We start from the raw sequence: 7,232 nt of genomic DNA, 5'->3' as shown, positions 1-7,232 counted from the left end.
TCTTACACTTATGTTGGTCTGGTTTTTAACTGGGTCGTCATTACTTCGTACTTTATTTTAAACGTTTTCTCGACGGATTAAGATGATTAATGCAGTTCATCAATTGGGTTTGTTGGTTTTTATTTATAAAGAGCCCTAACTATTTAGTCAAGTGGCTTTTTGTGCTTTGTGAATTTAAGTTTTTCGCTTCTTGTTAAAACATTTTTTAATGGTGTGGATATTCGGACATCTACGATTTCTAATGCAGTCATTGATTTCCTGAGTGTGCGAGTCATTATATGATATTGGAAATTGGACGGCATTGGTCTTTTTCATGCGGTATGTGTCCCAACGTCAACAGGAAGTCTACGAGTCGTGCACTACGAATATAGCTATTCTACGGTATTTTCATCAAGGGCGAGTGTTGAAATAAAATGAGCGTTAAAGATGCAGCAAGTATTTCGTAAGCGAGAAAAATACAAATACCCTCTGTAGATATTTCTTTCATTAAAGTTTGCTTCGTATTATATTTAACTGATAAATATTATATTAAATTCAATTGTGCATTGTTTAAGTACGTCTAACTCACTGTTGTAACTACTTAATTTAGATTATTCTGAATAAATTAAACTCGGTTGTTTCGTCTCTATTTTTTTAATTGTAATAAAAAATTTATAACGGGCGGGATTGAACCGCGATTACGTTTTTAGTAAATAACTCTGAATTGCGGGGATATCTTTAAGGGTCGTCTCGAGAAATTAATACCACTAGGGACAATTCTTCCGAGGAGAGGTATATTTTGGCTTGCCAACTTGTTAGAATTAGTGGTTTCTTGAAAAGTAACTGTTTGCAGTGTTTGTAATAATGTTTTACTTTGTTTTACTTTCAATTATTAATTTAACTTAAATTTGTCCAGAAGAGGGAATTCGAACCTATAAGTGTATTATTACGACAAACTTTATTATCTTAACCGTAAAGCCATAGCGGCACGACCCAAGTTAGACTTCGACTCATCTCAAAATGTTTGACAGGGTTTGAAACGGCTCGTTTCGGACTCGTGTTAAGTTGTGTTTTTCATATGGACCCACCTCAGCTAGGCAAATACCCAAGGCACCACCTTAGGCCTAAGTCATAATGCGACTTTTGAAGCCATTTATTCAGGTGGCCGGGTTACAATGCTTAGGAGGGTGGTGGCATGCCACGCGTTCGAGCCAACAGCTCCCTACACTAAATATTACCGCGGTCTCATTTGTTTTTTCATTTTTTTCCTCGTCTCGTCGCGAGCTCAATATTCTTATGTTAACAAATTTTGGCTCGTCCGGGGCTCTTCTTGCCTAAACAATTCGTTTGGGATTCGTCTCAGACTAGGGCTCGGAATAAATATTAAGGGGCTCACTCGTATTGAGTCATCGTCTCAACACAAATAAATGGCTACATGTTTTTGTAGTAGATTTAATGTACCTATAGACTTTTAAACGCGCGCTTCCAATCGACCGCCATTACCTTACAGTCTACGGGGAGGGCGATGAAAAAACCGGATTTGGGGGGATGAAATTTCTGCGGTAGAGGGCTTGCTCGTTGGTTTTCTGTACGATAATGGCGGCGCCCAGTAAATGTTTCTTAAAAGAGTGTATACATAAGCATTAATGCTTTTTAACACGCATCTTACTGTAAAATGGACAGCTTATCATAATTAGCTGAAAATTTTGGAAGCCGCCAACTATAATTTTTTATTTAAACGCTAAGCATTATTTGCTTAACCCCGAATACCTCATTCAAAAATATCAATATAAAACGGTATGAATGCTGGTTTATTTAAGTCAGTTCACACGATTTTTAGAAAAGGCAGGATACGTGACAATGAAGCTGCAAGCTCTAAGCCATTAACTTGTGTCCGACGGCATTTTAACCATTGCTTTAGTTTCGTCCATTCGCTTTTTGTTTCCCCTTGGTGTACCCTTGTTTATCTCGTATATACCAATATATAATCCTCTTCCTCCAAATTAAGAGACTAACTAAATTTACTTTTTGACGTAAAATAACATCTGCCGCTAACATTATAAGGTTAAATTTTCGTAACTACTGTTGTAGTTTAGAAAAATAAATTAACTTACCAAATACAGGCCTAAGCTGCCGCTTACATGTAGGTGTTAAAAAAGGGAGCAGCGTTTTGAACTTTGAAAAATCGGGGATTTGGAGGTTAAAATCGACCTTTTCCAAAAATAAACGTGGGTTACTTGGGTGCAAAGGTCGCATCATTCAATTTAACAGTCAATAGAATTTGGTTCAGTCAATTATTTTTATTGTGACACTTACTTATCGAAGATGTGTATGGTCAAAAGAAATAAATAAGTGTGGCACTTTCTTATCGAAACCGTGTATGTACAGAAGTAATAAATAAGTATGGCACTTTCTTATCGAAGCCGTGCATGTCTAGAAGTTATAAATAAGTGTGGCACTTTTTTTATCGAAGCCGTGCATGTCCAGAAGTAATAAATAAGTGTGGCACTTTCTTATCGAAGCCGTGTATTTCCAGAAGTAATAAATAAGTGTGGCACTTTCTTATCGAAGCCGTGCATATCTAGAAGTTATAAATAAGTGTGGCACTTTCTTATCGAAGCCGTGCATGTCCAGAAGTAATAAATAAGTGTGGCACTTTCTTATCGAAGCCGTGCATGTCCAGAAGTAATAAATAAGTGTGGCACTTTCTTATCGAAGTCGTGTATGGCCAGAAGTAATATTTCACTCAAATTTAAGGTTTATTACCAATTAATGATTTTCTGCTACCTGCTTAAATGTAATACAGGCACGAAATAATATTATCGCCTTCTTGGCAAACTTGTTTTTAAACTATTTTTGGGACTCAGCTCGTAATTTAGACAATATATTTCTTGATCTCGACTCATGCTTAAAATGATCTCCGTTTTTTCGAATCGTCTCAGCCGAGGCTCGTGATTTCATGAAATCCAGAAGTAACTCGTTTCTGGCTCAAAAAAATGTACTCGGATATTTAAGGACTCGGTCATAAACTCACAAATTGGCACAAAATTAAGACGTCGCCAAATGGCGGAAAGAGAGGGAATGAGAGAGAGAGAAACGCGCCCGCTGCCCGCCTACAGAACGCATTCCGTTCTCTTCTCATTTCGATGTTAACTTAATTTTTTATCGGTGTTAACTAATTTATTACTAAGTCATACATCGTGGCCCATGCTCCAAAATGCAAGGAATCAGAATCGGTTTTCAAAATTAAAATACGGTTGACGATAGAGTTTCAATGATACGTCCCGACAGTTCCCACGTTAAGTTGACGTGTCGTGAAATTCCCCGTTCAACGCAGCATTAAAAAGCATCCTATACAATTCAGCAGGTTTTTAGGGTGGAGGAAAATACGACCTCTAAATATAATAACCCAATATTTAGTTTTAAGTTCTACTTAGATGTGGGTAAATTTTAACCCAAAACATAGTTAAATGACAATAAACGTGTGGTCACTCCTTTACTTTAACCCAATATTTAGTCTAAAGAAGAAACTCATCTTGGTTTTATTTTTGTTTAGTTCGACTATTCCGTCTACCAATTTAATAATTAAAAAAGTACTGCATTTGGGTTAATTTGTAAGAAACCACCCAAGCAAATAAAACTAATAATAAAGTTTCCTTCATTACACATTGTTTAAGACAATCTTCTCAAACCCATTGACTAGTTGTGAAGCCTCACACCACTCTCTTATTTGTCGAAGAGCTAGTGTCTATATGAGCTCAAATATTATAATATTAATTGAAAAGGTAAAATGTTTATCAAAATTGTTTTGTAACATCAATGCCTCTTTACGAGGAATAAGAGGGAAGATTTTTATTTTAACAAAATATTTGCATTTGTAGTTACTTTGTTCTTCGAATTCAACGAGTTATATTTTAAGACACTGACTCCTTGTCTTTAAGTTACTTTTTAAACAGTAAGAGACATTAAAACCAAAACAAATATGTTTAAAACACTTTTAAAACCATTTAACAAATTTTAACACTTTCAAAGAAATTAACACCTTTCTGTGGAAAATTTGCCTTAAGGCTCTAACAGAGTTGAAAACTATTTTCCTTACCGAAATAAAAAAATAAAGAGTCTTAGATAACCTCCAAAATCCAGCGACATTTTACTGGATTGCATACATGTAGATCCAAAACATAGAAAAGCTTAAAACAAGTGTCCACTGCAGGGGGGGGGGGCACGCCCCTCCCTAGAATTTTGCTGGGAGGGAAAACTAGTGTTATTGCCCCCTCCAACTTTTTGGTCAGTTGAAATCTTGAAAAGGCACAAATTATCATTTTAAAAGCTTATTAAGCTTATAGAACCTCAACTGTATTTAAATTTTACTCTTTTCCCGTCAATTTAAATATTAGTAAAAGTAACACAGGCATTCGGAAAAGCTACTTTTCATTAAAAATTCAAACCCATTCTGCGTATCCATTTTCGTTTCCCTTTGCCCCCTCCAACTTCTAGAACGTTCCTACGCCCACTGGTTTAAACAGCGAGCTCCAAAGGAAAAACCCATCCACCATAAAATAACACGTGGCACGTGCCAATTGTTACCACATGTGGGCAGCTTTTCTTGCAACTATTTATGCATGCTGAAACATCACTGTTTTCCTGTAAATAGTTTTAGACATATATACATAAAAATACATAAATATTAATACATTTACATACTGGTTATGTATGAAAGTTTTGACCACCTCCATCATTGAGGGTTTTATAATTTGTTTACCTTTTACAGTTTAAAACAGGAATTATGTATTGCAAAGCCTTTAAACAGGCGTTTCCCATAATCTCTAAGAGTAACACAAAAATTGTGTTAGCAATGCATTTTTATTCATGCCATATCCGTGTGAAATTTTATTAAAAACTAACCAAGGAAACCTGAAAAATATATTTCCAACTATTTAACCATATTTTCTTTAAAATCTAAGAAAACCGGTAATGCATACAAAAATCAACTACATTTTTTTAACCTAACCATTTTAAGAGTGTAGTGGCAGAGACCGTTAATAAACGTTCAAATAGTTAACCGGAGTTCATTTTCACATGGGAAATGTGAATATTTCTCATCAACGGTGCACTCGAAAACTTTATTTGAAGAGTACTATTTATATTATTAACTTTTAATAATTACAATTTAATTGCTTTTTTTCATTTTAGAGTCAGCTTATTCGGGATCAGGGCTACCCTGTGGAGGAATACAAAGTGACCACGAGCGACGGATACATTCTGGGAGTGTTTCGAATTCCTCATGGATTGGACAATCGGAATCAAACTAATAAACCTGCAGTTCTATTACTTCATGGATTATTGCAATCCTCCGCGGCTTTCGTTTTGAACTTTTTCGCGTATCAGAATTTAGGTACATTTATAATAAATATGCAATGCGATATCTATAGCACGACATCCAACCAAAACCGTTCACATGACAGATAAAACACCATAGCTAGACAGTTACTTACTGACTTCAGTCATGGTTTGATCACAACGAGTTGTGTAGATACGACTCTGGTTTAGGAAGCAACACGGAGAGGATTCAGCGGATAGTTCTGACAGTTTACTCTGATTATTTTCTTGTTATTTTTAGAGTAAACCAGGGTACATGAATAAGCCCAAAGTCCACAACAAAGCCTGACCATAAGCCTATCATAAGGTCCCCATAAGCAAAGGTCTACCATAGGGGCCCATGTTAACGGCGTTGTCCTGGATAGAAGAAAATTAACGTACGACGATAGGGCAGTAGCGCCATCTTCGTTTTCACAATTTATACCTCTTACTTGGTAGAGCAGCCATGCTCGGTTTGATAAATGCCACACAAAACGTGTCTAAATCTCAAATTTGGAAAATAAATACGTTCAGAAACAAGTTCTCTTATTTCTAAAAGCCAGTTTTAGGTTCTGATGAATCATTTTGCAACGATAAGTGTTAATTTTAAATTTGGAAGTGATAAAATTGTGATTAAGCCTTGGCTGCGGTGCTAAGGGTTGGTGGCGGATATTTCTCCCGCGTGGTTCTATGTTTAAAAACGTTCGCGCATGGCTTGCGCACATTCATCATGCAACGCGCGAAATTAATTTGGGGAAATGCCTAGTTGAGGACGTAGCCACTAGGAGGTGCAGATTTTTAATACCCACCTTTTAATAACGAGTATATTCTCGTCAAAAATTTGGCCTAGACCTTTACTTATGGGGACCTTATGATAGGCTTATGTCCTGACTAATAGCAAAGACCCAACTTTAGGCCCAAATCATCTAGAGACTTTTAATGTTCTTAATTCAGGTGACCGGCCTATACTACGGCTCGTGTTAACTACTTTGTGTAAGCTAGAATTAAAAGCGATTTTAATAGCTAGTTTAAGTTTTAAACGCCATATTGAAGTAATTGCACTAGCCCTCATGTTACCATTGTCTAAGCCACGCACTCAAACCAATAACTAACTAATTACCGATCATTGGGTGATCAAAACGATTTGCGAAGATCCAAGCAACACGAAGAATAATAATATGTCGATTAAAACCTTTTAACTATTTTTCCACTTTTGCGATAAAGCAGGGAACACGGAAATGAAAAAGGTGATTGGACAATACTAAATGACCTGTAAAAAGCCTGTGTGAATGCACTCTATGCTTACTAGTTCGTTGTCGCGTACGCCTTGCTGCCCCAAGCACTTCAAACATTTTGATGGTAAAACACTCTCATTATAATACAGCCATCTAAGCCGCCATAAATAGAAGAAAAATGAGAAAAGATACACGCTTGCGCCTGCTCTATGTAGACAATGGTTGCAAACGTGAACCTGGGGCACCCAGCGAAAACGAGTGACGGGAAGACCATATTGTCCATGTTTGAGAGTATAAATTCCCCCTATTTTCTTAAATTTTGACTATTTAAGTTTGGAGATTGTGTTTAATAGAAACTTTTATGCTGCCCCCTTTCTCTTGCTGCCCTAAGCAATTGCTTATCTCGTTTAATGGTTAATCCAGCCCTGCTTGCTTTACTAAAACAAGCACCAGGCCATCTTTACGAATTCAAGTTGCTTGAAGGAACAAGTATAGAAATCATTTTCAAAGATTTTTTATGATAAATCGGTTCAATACAGAGATTCAAACTAGCTATTGAAAACGATTTCGTGATTAATAAAATAGTTCACTCGGCCATTAATACAACTAGTATTTTTTAGGATGGCATGCCACTATTTTAGTCACAGCAGGGTTCACGAC

The sequence above is a fragment of the Leiobunum rupestre genome, chromosome 11 (assembly GCF_980474605.1).
Source record: "Leiobunum rupestre chromosome 11, qqLeiRupe1.1.hap1, whole genome shotgun sequence".
Lineage (NCBI taxonomy): Eukaryota > Metazoa > Arthropoda > Arachnida > Opiliones > Sclerosomatidae > Leiobunum > Leiobunum rupestre.
Note: the sequence above shows the minus strand (reverse complement) of the source record.